Source organism: Amphibalanus amphitrite, unplaced genomic scaffold (assembly GCF_019059575.1).
Source record: "Amphibalanus amphitrite isolate SeventyFive unplaced genomic scaffold, NRLGWU_Aamphi_draft 000159F_arrow, whole genome shotgun sequence".
Taxonomy (NCBI): Eukaryota; Metazoa; Arthropoda; class Thecostraca; order Balanomorpha; family Balanidae; genus Amphibalanus; species Amphibalanus amphitrite.
The window spans coordinates 654,022-672,460 of NW_024881654.1; the positions used below are offsets into that span (position 1 = coordinate 654,022).

Genomic DNA, 18,439 nt, shown 5'->3' on the forward strand with positions numbered 1-18,439 from the left:
CCGATCGGGGAAACCGTGATTTTCCCCTAACGTTCCCAGACCTTTTCCCCGCGCGAGCCCCGGCCGTTCCCCGACTTGGCAATGGCCCTACTGCCTTGTCTGCTTTTTTTTCCCCGTACGGAGAAGCCAGTAATAAACCGCACTGGGAAACAAATCGGGTCCCATTAAAATTGACAATGACTATTTATTTTGTCTGTAAACATACAAATATTTGTATAAACATACTTGTTTACATACAAACAAAATTGTCCACTTGTTTCCCCGCAATAGAGAAACGATAAAACCACACAGGAAAATAATTAGAACCAATCCATTTGGCCATGCCTGTTTATTTCCAGACTTTCAGGACGCTTCAACGACTAGATCAATACACAACAGTCGGCCAAGCATGGTATGTGTCTGTACCACCACAGCCTATACTATTTTTATGTGGAGTCCTTCATTTGATGAAAGGTTAACATGCTTGATAACTGATATACTCGTTACAAATCAAGACAAACAATAAAAAAAGTTATTATTCACTTAAAATACATTGTGAACGCTTAGCAGGTGGCAAACATTACAGCAGCAGCGCAGCAGTGACAAACAACAGGTGACGAACACGAGCACTGGTAACCGGTCTAACCCCAGTTCTAACACGTCGAACCCCAGTTGATCCTCTGCAGTAGGAGTCTGTTCAGCAGATTGAGAACGACGGCTTTTCTGTAGTCTCCCTATGCAGCTGGTCCGGCCTTCCGTTCAGTAGTGCCCTGGATCCACAACTCGAGTCTTCCTTGAGAGAGAGAGAGAGAGACCATTTATTCAATAACAAACAGATGAATATAACAAATAAAGTATGCAATTGGCGCAAAAGTGCTACGCACTTAAATCATGGCGCCGCTTGCTAAACGAGAAGTACTTAACGTATTTAGCAACAATAATAATGATGAAACACAATGGAACAAGAAGAACGGAATAAAAATATTTATGTTGCAAAACAAGTCAAAGTGATCGTCGATCGACCGGACCGCCCAAGCCCGGTAACGCTCCTTCTGGCTGTTTCAGACACATCTCAGCGGTCAGCTGCCGCTGAGAGCCACCTTGCTATAGATCCATGTCCCAGCGCATCTCCAGGAATTCTGCGGCTGTGGACAAAAACAAATAATGTGCACTTGTAGGTATATCAATAAGGTTTTACAGCTAGCTACTACATGAAATGTCCTTTTATGGAAACTTCAGCTTATGCTAAAACATGTTGAATGCCATTTTATGAAATTACACTTATTTATAGCTTTTTCCCACGAAAAGTGCTTAAAAATGAATGTGATATACTTTGAATAGTTAATTAAAAGAGGAAATAAAAATTCAATAATTAAATTTGTACTTCTAAACATTTTTCATTCCAGGAAAGTCATTAGGTAATAAATGTTTTACGTCTATATTACGCCTTACGAAGTTCCTCGCGAAAGCACTTGACAGATAAATGAACGCCGTTTGACAATTAAAATCGGTTGCTAGTTTATCAAGATAACAATGAAGTTCCTTTCACAAACAGAGCTGTCTAGTAGAGCTGCTGAAACAGGCTCTTTCCGAAGACAAAAAAAAAAAAATGGAATGCGAAAGCCTATTCAAATACATGTATTTATTACAATCGCGTCAATCGTTCGCGCATCCCTGTAAGCGATCGTGATTTCATGTATTTAATTAATGGGCTCTCGCATGAGACTTTCTGGCTGTAGAAAGAGTGTGTCTCAGCCTTTAGACTTGGGTGAAGGACAGGTTGTTCAACAGCTCTAAGCTAACCCCCACCCCCATAAACTGCTTACCAGCTTCGCCTGGAAGTCGCTCTTCGGTTGCTCATGCGAGCAATTACGCATTAACTCCACGCCGGGTTCATACTGCTGTTGTGGGTTCTGCCAAGTCCGTCGGAAGCCTTCCGGTCGTAACCGGCAGACGTCCCTCTAGAACAGAAGCAGATAAAGCATTAGGCTGATGACATTATATTGTACGGGCAATTTAAGGATAATCTCAGACGGAGGTTGATGACCTCAGTCATTTTTACGTCATATTCTGCATACCCTAGACAGTGATCAAGATATTGTGTGTATCGGAAGCTTTGTCTTTTACAATAAATTTGAGTTAGTATCATCGTCATTTTATATCTATCATGATTCGTTACAATTAAGTGCTTTAGTTCATTACCAACACAGCATATCTTCCTCGTCGATCTGCGTCCTCCGTTGTTGCCGAGTCCAGCTTCTCATGCACTGACCCCAGCGGTAGATCACGACTTTGGGCACAGGTCAGTCAAGCGGTCACCACATCTCGCCGTTCACCGTCTTCGTTCACAGCTCTGTAGTGTCACCGCACTCTTCAGTGCCAACCATTGTCTGACCTGGAGCGGTACCTAGCCCACGGCTTGCTCACACAACCGCGCGGCGCAGTGACTCTGGACCGACTTCCCCCGTTCGTCCCGTCTGACGCGTCAGCACGGCCCCATTCACGATGACAGATGGCGACAGGAGACGCCCCTCAACCAGATGTGCGGACGGAACCGACGGCGGCCGGCCGTTGCTACCCCTCCCTCCCCTCCCCTCGCTGCGTTGAGGCGACACTTCTAAGTCGTAAGCAGTGTGTTGTTGAAATTTTGATGCTTTTGTAATTTCAATGCGATGAGTGATGACAGAAGAAAGAAAACGTAATGTTTATGCCACAGCAGTGCGAGAAGAAACATAGATCCTGAAAGTTGTCAAAGTTGTTTTTACCTCATGAAATAAGGGCACCAACGTTCGTTCAAAGTAATGGCGTATGCGTGTCCTCATCCACACGGCTTAGCAGGCCCCGTAAACCAAGACGGCTTTTCCTCTCTTTTAGGTCGAAAATTACATAGATCCAATGTCTACAATCAAATGTCTGCGAATAACCGTTTTCATGATAGGTAACTGGTACACAATTGGTAGACATTTGGTCCAGATACGGTGCCGATTTGATAAAATTATCAGACATTATTTTCGATTAAAACACTGAAATAAATAGGTACCTATATGATATGAAGATATGAAAAGGAGATTTGGTGCAAATTTGGTCACTGTTTGATGCATTCGCCAGATCACCTGTCATGAAAACGATTATAAAAAATCGTTATATCGTTATATTTTTTATTTATTATATCTCCCTTCAATCGATGCATGAGCCTATAGCTCTAGAACTGCTCCTTAGACTGCTTTTAACATTCCCAAGATTCAATTTTTCTTTATTGAATATTACATGCTGGAAGTCGATCTCAAGACGTCCTACTGGCGGTTGGGATTCGTCTGGGGATTAAGTGTAAAATCCCGAGCGGGGAATTTCAACAGTTCCCCTACTTTTCCCCAATCAAACTGTTCTTGAAAATGGGTCGGGGATAACGCACCCTTCCCCGTACGGGGAATCTGATCTTTTACCCGACCGAACCCCAACAGTGGGGTTTGATTGGGGAATGCTGCTCTTTCCCCGTACGGGGATCGGTGTGATTTCCCCATGTCTTTTGAACATATTACCGATACAGTCGGGGAAGGGATGGGGAACACGGACCGTTCCCCGATCCGATAGGGGAATTGTACGTTCTCCCCAAGCTTTCCCCAACACTGTCCCCGCACCTTCCCCAACCGAATTGCTGGCTGGGTAGGTACCTATAAATAGACTGATATGGTTAATACACTTCATTCCAATAGGCTGGTAGCATTAATAAAAGTGATAACTATTGCTCAAAACTTCAGGAAAGAAAATGACCTTATTGTTGCCACCGTCGGTTCAGGGCCCCTCCAAAAGATGCCTCTGGCGTGACCCCTCCTAGTACTGTGCGCCCCTGGAGCCTTCCACCTCTGTCCGTCAGTACTCTGTGACACCGCCGCGTCGTGTCGCCTCCGATGCCGTGCCGTGCCGTGCCGTGCCATGCATTGTTTTGTTTTGCATCGCCCATGGCGGCCTGTTGTCACCGGCCGCCATCGCCAGGTGGGGGCAGCACCGGCGGCCACGTGGCACATCGACTGCAGCGAGCCGGCGCCGCCATATTCGGGAGTCGGCCCCGGGCGCCGGTTGACCTTGGGGACGCCGGCTGCGTGAGCCCAGCCCCAGCCGACCGCCGAAGCCCGCCACGCGGCGCCGTGCCGTCACGAAGCCGCGGCGAGCTGCGCCGTCATGGGTTCCGGCGGCGATGACCGCACCGCCGCGCAGCAGCTGCGGGAGCTGCGGCCAGCACCGCAGCAGCTGCGGGAGCTGCGAGCCGCACTGCCGTGCCGCCGGCGGAGCGGACTGCCCTCCCTGCGCCGGCGGACGAAGCTATTCCAGTCGCTGCCGTGAGCTGCAGCTGTACACTGTGCAGCCGTGCAGCCGTGCAGCCGGCCGACTTAGCGCCGGTTCTGGGAACGGCCCGCCGGCAGTCAGGGAGCATGGCGGCGCTCTCAGCAAGGTGCCCCCGCGTCAGCCCAACACTTAGCGCCGCCGGGAGGCCCGCTGACCTTGGGCTGGACGGGGGGGGGGGGGGAGGGGCGCTGGGGCTCGGTGGCAGCCAGTCACGCGCCGCCGCCTCCCCCTCCCCCCGCCGGGGCCCCTGAACACCACAACACAGACGCCCTGACGATCAGCGCGACCCAGAAACGCCCATCCCCCCCCCCCCCGGCTGAGGGGAGTATACAAACTAACGGCAGCGAGCGACAACTGCGTCTCAGTCGGGCCAGAGGACGGGGTAATGACCCTCCACAGAACAGATAGATGGGGTAGGGCGAATGGATAAAGATGTGAGTTGTGACCCTTGGTGGAAGATTAGCCGGATCACGAACGCTCGACACAATTGTAACGGTCAGTGATGAATGGTCTCGATGAATGATGAGCTCTGCCGGCGCGAGCGAATGAAGAAAGGTGATTTGATGAGAGAAGGAGAGGGAGATAGAGAGGAACAGAGTGGGAGAGAGCCAGAGAAGACGGGATATTATTTTTGCACAGCTGATTGTGGCTCTCTGACACCAGTAATACCTAGTTATTGACGGTGCCCATCCAGCCCGAGTTCCTGATCTGGGAGCTACAATCCAGGATGTGGGCACATCCTCGTCGCCGCGTCACTCGTCTCATTTCTGAGAACATCGCGACAAACATCAATAGTGCAGCTTGGAACGATAAATCGCATGTCCTGGAAAAGCTCTGCTCCCTGCAGTTGGTGCAACAATCCGATATTGTTAGGCTAGCTGTGGCAGATCGGCTCAGTGTGTTCCAGGCTCGCTATAGGTACATATATGATATATAATTGAGCAATATCGGTCCAACGATAAGGCCAAGATAATGGAAAAGGGATTGGAATAGATGATGCGAGACTTCTGTCTAGATAATGAATCTCATCGTGAGCTTATGTAGCGTACTTAATTCCGCAAGGCTTAAATAGTTATGCGCCTAAATAGCTAAACGTTTAAAGCTAAAATCTTATATGTGCTCCAATCGAATACTCGTGCCATGATGGATCCTTAACCTTCGCCCCAGTGGGGGGGGGGGCATATGTTACCACCCTGTCGCGTTTTTTGCGTGTGAATAAAAAACCGCGGCGCGTAGCGCCGCGCCGCTTGGGGTAGCTTTTGGTACATCAATTTTGGACAATGTGTGAAATTTTTGACCCCAGGTCATGTCAGGTCAGGTCACGAGGTCAAGTTAACTGACCAAGCCTTAAAAAAGTTTGCAATCATGTCCAGCCTGCAGTGTTTGTCAGAAAGGTTTCAAACTTGGTGGATTGCATGCTGTTATGGGCGCCTACAAGTTGTATATCTCGGATTTTTTATATCCGTGACCTAAGGTCAGGTCAGTGGCGAAACCTTTCCATTACAAGTCAATGGAGAAAAATGAAAATGCCTCTAGATCCGTGTGTACGCATCGGAACAGTCCAAATATTTCAGAATCACAATGATTTGGTCCACTCGTGATGACCAAGGTGTCATTTTTGCTGATAGCCTCTAGACAGGTCATCCGAGGTCACTTGAGGCTACAAACAGTTTTTTGCCAATAACTCGCGATTGGAAAGAGATAGAACGCTGGGGATGGTCTCATTGTGTTTGCCTTGTTGAGACGCATCGACTGATATGCAACATGACCTTTTCCGGTAAGGTCATGACCTTGACCTGAGGTCAAATTTTCAACTTGACCTTTCAAGGTCAAATTATAGTTCATTCGACGCGTCTTGGCGAGAGGAACACGATTCTGGCAATATAAATGTCGTGGCTTTTTGTAGTCGAAAGTTATTGTCGAAAAACACTTTTCGTTAAAACAGCTATTTTTGGACTTTTTGCCCTCTGGAGGCCAAACCGTTGACCTGAGGTCAATATTGATAATGACCTTTTCAAAAGAAGAGTTCAAAAGCTATCGATTGCTTTTCCCTGCGTTATTCTAGCTACCATAGTTCCTGAGATAGCGGCATGTTTTCTGAAAAATATAATGACAATTGGCAAATTTTGACCTTTGATGACCTCTGGTGACCCCAATATTGCTCTAAGGTGAAAAATGACTGAAATACTTTCAAACGTACGCATTGAGAGCTATCGACTGCTTTTTACTGCGTCTTTCTAGCCCTCTTAGTTTTTGAGTTAGAGGTGGGTGGTAACATATGCCCCCCCTCACTAGGGCGAAGTTGGCTGAGACCGCCACTGGGGCGCGGGTTAATTTGAAACCTACTCATATGACTTGTTTGCCGTATCCCTCGCCAGGCCAGGGGCCAGGGCCTTTTCCATAACACGGACGGCTTATTTACAGGGTAAGTGGGCTCTTAGAAGATCTCGCCACTGTGCAAATTTGATTGCTCTAAGTCAATATTTGTTTTGTTTTTTTTTGGGAGTATAAATGTAAAAAAAATCCCTATATAAATGTAATAAAGACATTGTACCGGTTTTGGTGAGTGACCTGACCTGAAATGACAGAGACCTATAATTTTCAGGAAAGGTGCCAAAAGACTGTCCCAGAGGGCATGCCAAACTTGGCGGCGCTATGTGTCACCGTTTTTACGCTATTTGCGAAAAACCTTAGGGGGGCTGCATCAACCGGCGGCGAGGGTTATGATATCGATAATTTAGTCTGCATTCTAATAAAATGAATAACTCGATATGAATTATCAAATGATTGATGCGGATTGTAAAGCACCTAATGATGTTTTTTCATGATCCACAAGTCACGTAAATCGGAGGCAGTAGTCATAAATGTCACTGCCGAAAATGCATGGTTATTTGTTGTTGTTTTTTTTAATTAATTTTAGATCGACGGCCGACGCTTGAAGTTGGGTACGGCACGAAACATGATAACCGTTCACTTTAACTTTTTATTGATCTTTTTTTGTGTAAATACTTTCACCGCAGTACGGTTCTGTCATACCAGTAGGTACACATGTGGTGCTCATTAGTCTGTGTATATTTCTAAGAAACGCAACGTTTGCCCCCGTCGCTTTAGAATTAGCTTATTCAAAAGAAAACTTTATTACTTTGATCTCGACTTATTTCAAAGTTCCTCCAGATTGGTTCTGTATGTTACTATCTTCTATGATGGTTCTGTATAAAAATATCGCCTGTTCCGGTCGCTGCCCCCGCAATGATCTCGTCCCCCGGCCGGTATACCTGTGTGTCTGCCGTCTCGACGGTAGGGGTAGCGAGGGAGGGGGAGGGGGGGGGGGTGCTGACGCCAGGCCAGGCAACAGGTGCGTGTACCCACACGTACAGCTGATAAAGGTGCACACACACTGAAAGAAAAAAATACCACCCTAGTTAGTTTTTGGGTGGTGGTCATATTTTGAACAGCCTTTTACTTATGGTAAACCAGTTTACGATCCAAATACTAGGCCCAATATCAAAGGAATACTATGCAACTACCAATGCTCATCAAAATACCATGGTCTTAGTACGGTAATATTTTTTCATCATACTACCTTGAAACTAAAGCATAACTAATAAGAAACCAAAGCTCTACTAACGCTAGTATTATCCTGGTACCGCCTACTAAGAAAAATACCACCCTAGTTAGTTTTCGAGTGGTGGTCATATTTTGAACAGCCTCTTACCTATGGTAAACTAACTTACGACCCAAATACTAGGCCTAATATGAATGTAAAACCATGTGAATACCAATGCCAGTAAAAATTACCATGGTATTAACACGGTAACTATATGTCGTCATACCATGCCCAAAAACCCACGTGATACTAGCACGAAACTAGGACTTTACTATCGTTAGCTACTCCCTGGTAATGCTTACTAATGACTTATCATGGTAAAACCATCCTTTTGTCATCTGGATACCAGCTTTGCTTTGCTGGCCAACCATCGTAAAACAATAGTTTACTATGTGACATTTATTGTGATATTACCAGTCGGTTAACAGGATCTTACTAGTCATCAACCAGCATGCTTCATATGCTGTGCTTTAGCCTATCCATGCCAAATTTGTTTATCATTACGACAGCCACTTACTGATGCACAACAGCATGCATGACAGTATCTACCTAGCAGTCGACAAAGCAGCTCTTCACTTTTCCAAAGCATCTACCTAGTAACCTACATGAAATATTTCACACATAAAAAGCATTTGGCCACAAACAAAGTTACGTCTGCACATAACCAAACAACGCGCATGAACAACAATTATTACAGTTCACTTTATCATCACAATGCAATCGGTCTCTTTTCACACAATCGTTGAATGTCGCCCTTCCAGCGATTTATCACGCAACACCTTCTCCAAGGGCATTGGTAGCCATATACCGAAGGTTCGAACTTCGAAAGCCAGCTCTGGAAAAGAGCAGGCATTGATATAAGATAAACCAATGGAAAGATTGATTGTGTGTGCTGCAGTGACACTCTATCTCCTACCCCTCCCACCTTGACTCGCAGTGTCCCGTGACCTAGCTCCCAGTTTGATGAAACAAGGATTTAAGATAAGTTGTTTTAAAAAAATGGCAGCATCTAATAGAACAGGGGATTTGTAGGGTGAGGAATTTAGCAAATTTGGGACATTAGGCCAGAGGCTGGTTCAGGTAAAATGCCCTATAATGAATTAATTGCCATGAGGTGCAGTGTTGAGTGTTGGCAATAATTCAAAAATTCTACTCTTAACCAGCGCCCCACTGGGGTATGTTCTGTAACGCACTCCACTGGGGGAGGCGGGGGCTATTTATAGAACCCCCCCCGCTCCAACTCCGAAACTACTGGGCCGATTGTCAAAACTGAAACGGCGTCTGATAGCCCTGGAAAAACTGTCGAGCAAAACCTAATTTTATTGACCTCGAGATCACCGTTGACGTCACAGGTCAGATCAAAATAAAAATTAGCAACGTTTTGGCTTGTTAACCCTCCCCCGTATAGGGGGGGGGGGGGTCGAACGGACTCCCCCTCGGTTTTTCGCGAATACCTCGCGTAAAAAGCGGCCGACCGCAACGAAGCTTTCAGTACCCTCGAGTTATAATCAATTTTACACCTACCCTAAAAAATGTAATGGCCCTGACTAATGACCTTTGACCTGTGACCTACTTTTCGAGACCATGTTTGGCCGGAATCGCGATTCGGCGTATGTCGGCTCGCATTTGCCGCGCGTTTGCAGTCCTTTCGTGGTTTCAAGCGTTCAAACATGGGATATGATGCTGCTCCCATGCATTAGGGTGGATGTCAAGGTCACCAGAAGGTCAGGTCAGTTCATTGACCTTTGATGACCTCGGTTTACTTTTTCGAGTTTTATCAGCATCTTTCTAGGCTAGTTTTTTTAGCTGATTTCGAATTTAACAACCATATATGAACATTTACGAAGTAGTTTTGGTGCCTTCGTAACATGTTACGAAGCTGTCAGAGGCGGTTGCCACCTAGTGCACCTACTACGAATACCCGGCAAAACCCTTACTGGTTGACCTGACCTGACCTGACCCGACCTGGCCTAAATGCATGAAGACATCATCTATGATCATAGCTAACATGATATTCGTGATCAGTTCCCTAAAAAACCCAATAGCAGCCACGTTTTACGACGTTCTAACAGGTCCCAGTTTTCCCCACTTTTGGGTCATTGACCTGACCTGGAAGGTCAACCGATGACCTAGGACCGACGACCTAGGATAAAATTGGGTACCATCGGCTTTCTCTCGTCACGGGCAGCACGCTCGTTTTTTCCGCGAAGCTCTAGCTCAATCAGGGGCGAAACGGCAAGGAGGGGGTTCAACGGACCCCCCCTTAAACGTTCGTGGCTGGAAAAACACCAATACGGGCGAGGGTTAACCCCCACCCTACTGTGGGGAGGGCTATTCATAGCCCCTCTCGTGTTTACGCAATATCTTTAAAACCGCTGGACGTATCAAAACAAAGCTTTTAGGACCTTCGGCTGCATCAATTTATTTGACACCTTGTGCACTAATAAAATTTTCGTAGCTACTATAGATCGGCCGGAAATGACGCCAGAGTGACATCATGTTCGGCCGATTTTGATGCAAAGCATTGAACAACGGTAATCGCTCTCAAGATCTGAGTTTTAACCCGGCAAGCGGTGGGCCTCCCGGCTACCTTCCGCGCGGTGGGAGGGGGGGATTTTTGACCCCCCCCCCGAATCTCCGAAGCTACTATGACGGATCGGTAAAATTTAAATGGCGTTCGATAGCCTTGTTAAATTTGTCGAGGGAACTTCAATTTCATTGACCTCGGGGTCACCGATGACATCACAGGCCAAGTCAAAGATAAAATGTTTCACCGTTCACGGGTCTTTTAAGGAATGCGCTGCAACATCGAGTAAAGGGCATTTTGTCAAAAATCAGCGATAGGGCGTGAGTTGCCTATTATACGAGCATATGTTGCTATTGGAGGTCACTGATAATACCAGGTCCGATCACCAAGGGTCAGCACATGAACCTATCTTTACTAAGTAGGGTTGTGCGATGCATGTTTTATGGCCAATTTTTCATATTCGCCTCAATGGTGTTGGTTATAAGACCATCAGGGACGGTTTTTTGGTCACTTTCTGGTGGAGGTCAGGTCAATGTCAGGTCAAAAAGGTCAAATTTCAGGTCAAAGTTGATAGTTTCGCATAAAATTGGTATTGATTCGATGCCACTCGTCACGGCGAGTCTAATGGTGGTCTTTGTTTTGCGCTTTGTGGTCTAGAATTGCCAAAATCGAGTTTGAAAATTTGACGTCATTAATTTTGAACAGTTTTGCTATTGGAGGTCACTGATAATACCAGGTCCGATCACCAAGGGTCAGCACATGAACCTATCTTTACTAAGTAGGGTTGTGCGATGCATGTTTTATGGCCAATTTTTCATATTCGCCTCAATGGTGTTGGTTATAAGACCATCAGGGACGGTTTTTTGGTCACTTTCTGGTGGAGGTCAGGTCAATGTCAGGTCAAAAAGGTCAAATTTCAGGTCAAAGTTGATAGTTTCGCATAAAATTGGTATTGATTCGATGCCACTCGTCACGGCGAGTCTAATGGTGGTCTTTGTTTTGCGCTTTGTGGTCTAGAATTGCCAAAATCGAGTTTGAAAATTTGACGTCATTAATTTTGAACAGTTTTTTTTGTTATAACTTGGCAAAAAGGAGTTATCGATCTAATACTTGGAATGTGAATAGAAGTCCATAGTGGCTATTACATATATTCCGTTTGTTTCGAAAATCGAAAAACTTTTGGGATTTTTTGGCTATTATATCTATTTCTTTTTATTTTTGGGGTCAACTTCAAAAACAAAATCGAGAGAACAGTATAGTAGCCCTGGTAATTCTACACATTTCATGTCTTGAACATTTTTATGCATAATCAAATTTATAGACCTGACAGCTCTTCCCGCGAAGCTTTTTTTTTGGTCGACAATGGCAGAAATGACGTCACTCCGACGTAGCGGCCAACTTATCATAGCCTTTGGAAAAAAAATTTGGTCACAATGTGCAAAAGGGTACTGAAAGTTTGGTGAAGATCGGCGCAGCGGTTCTGGAGATATATCGAAAAAAAAACTAAAGATGGATGCAAAAAATGCCCCCCCCCCACCGCCTTGAGGGTTAAGCTAGATCCTTTTTTTGCATGGGTGGACTCTACAGGGCTACCAAACTGATTTCGGACTTTCGAAATGTTGAATATTTTGAAAATTATAAATATAAAAACTCAGAAATTGTATTTTTTATTTTTTTACATACACGTTTCTGAATGAAAAAAAGCAGAATATGACCACGTTTCCATGGGCATCACTGATCCGGATCAGTAAAAATGGATTAGCTAATCCAGTATAGTTAGACAATATATGAAAATGAAAATAAGGGATTAACTGATTATATAAGCCTAATCCACTTGGAATTATATCATGTAACGAAGAGTTCGAGAAATATAATACGATTTAAGTTTGCTGATCCGGATCAGTGATGCCCATATGGAAACGGGGTCTATATGTGTTTGAACACATATGCGTTGAATATATGTGAACTTCATCTGACAAACACCTTTTTTGTTGAAAAATGTCAACTTCAAAATTTGACCATTTTTGACCTAAAGTGACCTGACCTGACCTCAGCTATATTCAGCTAAAATGGCCTAAACTGACACATACAACACTGATTTCGATATATATGGCCTACATGAACCATAAAACATGTCTCACGTCACCGATGCACGATATAAAGCTTTCGTGACCTGGGATGAGATGGCCTTGACCTGAAAAATTCGAAGTACAAGTTCGGTACCCTCAGGTTATGTTACGCATATATTCACGAGTGTGCAAACAAAAAATGAGCCTGATCTGATTTGTTGGCCGGCGCCCAGAGTGCCAAGACGCTGATATTTTTACTTTGACCTGACCTGTGACGTCATCGATGACCTCGAGGTCAATGACATTAGGCTTCGCTCAACAATATTTCCAGGGCTACCAGGGGCCGTTTGAATTTTGACAATCGGCCCAGTAGTTTCGGAGTTAGGAGCCCCCCCCCCCCCCCCCCCCCCACTGTAACGTGCTGTAACGTGCTGTGGGGCGCGTTAGAGCACATACCCCAGTGAGGCGTGGGTTAACAAATAAAAAAACACGTTGATTTCCGACGCTGGGAAATGCCCGCAATGATACCCACCCCACCACCCTCCCCCTACCCGGTCCAACAAGGTCTCAAGGAAATTCAACAACATGAACCGAAACAAAGGCTGCGATCTTTGCTGGAAATGGCACTCGTGAGATAAGTATTATTATGCTGAAGATACAACGACTTACTTGTTATTTCCGAGTATCCTCCACCGTCAGCTACGCTAACCACCCACACAATCACCGTTCAAATATTTAAAACCACGGAGCACCTTCACAACGCCGGCGCGCGGCCGGAACTGACATGGCGGCGCCGCTGCAGCAGAGTCAGACGCACGTGGATTGTTAGTAAGGGTGTAGTGTTGTCATGGTGTTGCCATGGTATACCTTACCATAGCAGCAGAAGCACACCCAGGGAACTGTTGCAAGAAATTTCTGGCCTTTCGTCCATAAAACTATTAATTGCTCAGGGTCTCAGCTAGTCCTTGGATGACGCTCCTTCCAACATACCTATCAAAAATTGGCAAACACCTCTATGGAAAGGAGGAGACTTGATCGCCGAATTCACCTGCTGGATCCGCCCGTGGAAAGGTTGATTTTACTATGGTAGGGAATATTAGCTTACGAGGGTATCTACTAGCCTCAGGTGGTTACCACCTTGTAAACTGGGGTACAAAACCACCCCTGATAAACGTAACCATGGTAATATCAACATGTCAAGGCAGGATAGTATTCAGCACCATAGTAGGCTGGTAGTAATATGATGGTAGGCTGATGGTAAAATTTACCAAAGCTAGTAACTTAGTAAATTGATGGTAAAAACTTTTTTCAGTGCAGGCTGACACATGGCCGTTACGTGCTCTCATGTGTGACGCAGCATAGCGACACGATTAGGTCATATCGCTCTTTGTTTACTGATATACGATTTAGACGCGTATTTATAGGAAGTGACTTTTTGTTGGAAGTCTCTAGCATGCGCGAGGTCACAGGGTTTACAACGCAATTCCAATTACAGAAAGAAAAACAAATATAGAACTTTGTCATGAGCTGAGCTCTTATCGTGCCTGTCCATCGGTTTTCTATAACTGCGCAGTGGCGACTTACGAACACATCGGACGCGGTCGGACGACAGCTCAAAGTCATAGCCACATTTCACATCGCATATCGGCTGCTGAATATTCCGCGAATATATCAGGCTCCCGATGCAAGCTAACGGAAGCCTGCCAGAGCCAGCGCTGTTTTCAATGTCGAGGCTCAGACATATGGGTGCGCCGGCCGCACGCTGTCGTGCCCTGAAATCTGCATGCATAGTAGGATTCTGCAGTATTATGGAGTTCAGTAGTGCTCAGGGAGACGCCACGTCATGTCTATCATACGTGAGGTGGGCTTCATCATGTAACAGTGCCTCTATCCGATTCCGATCCTTCACTTCTCTAAAGTACATCTAAAAATAGGGCTAAGTAAATAAATGTAAAGTAAAGTCAAGAAAAGTAAAGTAAAGCAAAGTTAAGTTAAGTGAAGTAAAGTAACGTTAAGCGCAAGTCTCTAGAGATGGCTTACCAGTCATCTAGCTTAAATACGAAATTATTCTAATGTTTTTGCTGCATCTGTTCGTGTGTGGTGTTTCCTGGCTGAAGGGTAAAATGGAAGGGTACGCTGCTCGCCGTGACCGTGCTGACCGCAGCCCCCTCCCCCCCCTGCGCCCCCAGTCTGCAGTGCGCATGCACCGCCGAATGGCCCCTCGGCAGTACCCGGTGACCACTGGCCGCGCAGTCGGCACATACGCCGCAGGAAGGGGCCCCGCGGGTACCCCACGACCTGTCTGTTGCCGGGCCGCACGCCGCTCCTCTGCCTCAGGATTCCAGCGAGAGCATCATCCGGCGTCTGCGCAGTGCAGGCTAAGCCGGATCTTCCCAAAACAGAGAGGCCCTGCCCTGTGCCGCGCTGATCAAACCGTCAGAGTATTCACCCGTCCGTGCAGACTGCAGATGCCATGCACGTCTGAGCGGCGCTGCGCATTCAAAACCTGTCCTATTATACGCCTGCGACTGAGAATTTTGATCTTAACAGGGCTCAGACCGGATCACCACTTTGTCTCCACAGCTGCTAGCCGTCACCTTTGGTGCTACCTCACCCGCTCCTCGTCGCCTCTAGCTCTGCCTCATCTCCATTCTCCCCTATGACCTGCTGCCGGCCACACTGCAGTCGGGTGCCAACGATCGGGTCATGCTCGCTGGACAAGATAACCATGGCGTTACGTTTTTTTTTTGCTTGTTAATATTTCACAAACTTCATCAGACGATATGCAACGATATGAACTCATGAAGGTTCGCCTTTGATGGCTTGCATAATATTTCAAAAGAATGCATGGCCAATGGCTATGCATTTGAGAATAAACAGCGACGCATATGTTTGCACGGTGGGGCGTTGAAACACATATTTGTAAGTTATACAGTCGTGGTAGTACCTACACAAATAGGAGATAATGCAGGAGTAAGATTAATCTAACTAGGCATGACTAACTAATGTAAGTACGAAACGAAGCTACCTGCTGAACAAAGAGCCGTATGTATTACCTGAATTGAATCATCCTCTCATTGGGGATTTAGAGGCTCCTTTAGCGCCGGATTACCGGATAGTTACCGACATCATGCATGCCAGTGACTGAAGACACCTTGATCATGGCATTCAAAGATTAACTTGTTCTTATGAAGATCAACAGAAGTGAAAAATAACGGATAAATAAATATAATCAGCAACATAATTTGTATAATAACATCCTAGTTACAGTACGTTAACCCTAGAACGCCTAGGGGGGGGGGGGGTTGTATCAACCCCCCCCCCTGAGGTTTTTTCGAAGTGCACGCTAAACGGCTTGTCGTAGCGGGCTGAAATTTTCCATACCCTCTGGGGCAACCTTTGCGCATCTTTTGCCGAAAAAAATTTGATCGGGTCATGTCAGGTCACGGAGTTATGACGTCATAAGAGGTACAGCCTCCGGCCGGATTTTCACAAACTAAGTGCCAACGCCCGAGGTTTCCTGCCGGTGGTACGGACATCGGTTGATGGATCGTGATGAAACTTCCCATGCATGTTGGGGCAAGTATTGGCTATCATATGGTATAAGAAATTTGACCGGGTCAGGTCAGGTCACGGAGCTATGACGTCACAAGAGGAACAGCGTCCGGTACTATTTTTGAAAAGCGCCCGAACCACTATTTTGCTAATTCTTGTCACCTTAATGGGAATATGCAGCAATATTAGCTTCTATAGGGAGCAAATGGACCTACCAAATCCAAAAATACAATCAGATTTCAAAAATTTAAATTTTGATTTTTCGAATTTCTGCCGCCGACTGTGACCTTGCCGACTTCCGGCGCTCCCAACGCGCCATTTTTAGAGCTAGGGAAACGAAATACATACCAAACGATAGAAAATTGATCAAGGAACACGATAGTGAAGGTTTCAAGTCGATATTTCCCACCGTTTTGCCGCAATCGCCGCCGAAAGTTGAAAAAAGTCTATTTTTCCGAAAATTTGACCTTTGACCGGTCAAAAGTAGGTCAAATGTTGACCTAGGACCAAAAAATATACCACCAATCGCGAGATCTCGTTGAGAGAAATCCGTTGGTTTTTTCCGCTAAGCTCTACGACCTTCCGTTTCGAAACGCCAGGGGGGGGGTCGTAACAACCCCCCCCCCCTGGTCGTTCGTGTTATGAGAAATGGCCTGGTCGTGCGAGGGTTAACGTCCTATTTACATACGTTAACGACTGCTCGTTACAATTGACAGCCATATATGGCTGGGTTCACGGAACCACTTTGCCCTTTTGTCCCATCGTGTCTGAATTTTCATTTATGATTTCCTACGTTAGGTACGCACGCCCGACTAACCGATTGGGTTGGCCCTTCTTTAGGCGGTGGCCCCTTTCAGCTCCGAAAGGGGCAATGGTACAATACCTCATTTTGCAGCATGTAGGTAAAAATACCTATGTGCACAAGCTGTAAGACAAACAATTTACATAACTATTAACCCGCGCCCTGGTGGGGGGCTATTTTTTGCCCCCCCCCCCTCCAGACTTTTCGATATATCTCCAGAACCGCTGCGCCGATCGCCACCAAACTTTCAGTACCCTCTCGGACATCAATTTTACACATCGTGACCAAAAATTTTTCCAAAGGCTATGATAGGTTGGCTGGAAGTGACGTCAGAGTGACGTCATGTTCTGCCGTTTTCGACCAAAAAAAGGGTTTCGCGGGAAGAGCTGTCAGGCCTATAGCTTTGCAAATACAGAAAAACGATAAACATAAAAGATGTAAAATTGACAGGGCTACAAAACTGCCATCTCGGATTTTTGAAACTTTTGGATTTTGACCCCCAAAAATCAAAAAATAGATTTTTTGAATATAATAACCAAAAAATCCAAAAAGTTTTTGGAGTTTCGCAAAAACCGGAATATATATGATAGTCCTTACCACATTCTATCCACATACCAAATTTGAGATTGATACCTCATTTTTTGGCGAAGTTATAGCGAAAAAACTGTTCAAAATTGATGACGTCAAATTTTCAAACTCAATTTTTAGCAATTCTAGACCCCGTAGCGCAAAACAAAGACCACCATTAGACTCCCCGTGACGAGCTGCATCGAATCAATACCCATTTTATGCAAAACTATCAACTTTAAAATTTGACCTTTCTTGACCTGACCTTGACCTGACCTTCACCAGAAAGTGACCTAAGCCATACCTGATAGTCTTATAACCAACACCATTGAGTTGGAAATGAAAAATTGGCCATAAAACATGCATCGCACAACCTTAGTACCTAATGTTAGGTTCATGTGACCTGACCTCTGGGCTCTGACCCTTGGTGACCTGACCTGTGACCTGACCTAGTATTGTCAGTGACCTCTTATAGCAACATATGTACTAGGCAACTGACGCCCTATCGCTGATTCTCGACAAAATGCGTTTTCTTCGGTGTTATAGCGCATTCCCTAGATGACCCGTGAACGGTGAAACATGTCATCTTTGACCTGACCTGTGACGTCATCGGTGACCCCGAAGTCAATGAAATTTAATTTCCCTCAACAAATTTGACAGGCCTTTCGAACGCCGTTTGAATTTTGAGGATCCGTCAAGTAGTTTCGGAGATACGAGGGGGGGGGGGGCAAAAAATAGCCCTCCCCCCACCAGGTCGCGTTATAAACAGACCCCACCAGGGCGCGGGTTAAGTTTGACTTTCAGCACTTGTCTACATCTCATAATAGCCTTAAAATGCTTTATGGAAACGATTATCATTACATATACTGATATTATCAAGATAACGTGCTTCACAAGCACATTACTCGTATCTTGAGCATGCTCCCGAATGTGGCAAGAGGAAATAGCCAAACATAAATGATAAGGAAAACATAGTTTCCTTTTACGTC

At 45.7% G+C, this 18,439-nt stretch overlaps 1 long non-coding RNA gene across 1 annotated transcript; it reads right to left on the reverse strand.

Annotated features, from left to right (window-relative positions):
- Positions 1-304: 304 nt before the first annotated feature.
- LOC122383269 lies at positions 305-3,172 on the reverse strand. The gene is made up of 3 exons (XR_006256809.1): positions 2,182-3,172; positions 1,806-1,940; positions 305-1,124 (listed from the first exon to the last, which is right to left on the reverse strand). It is a non-coding gene; the product is annotated as an uncharacterized LOC122383269 (long non-coding RNA).
- Between the last annotated feature and the right edge of the window lie 15,267 nt (positions 3,173-18,439).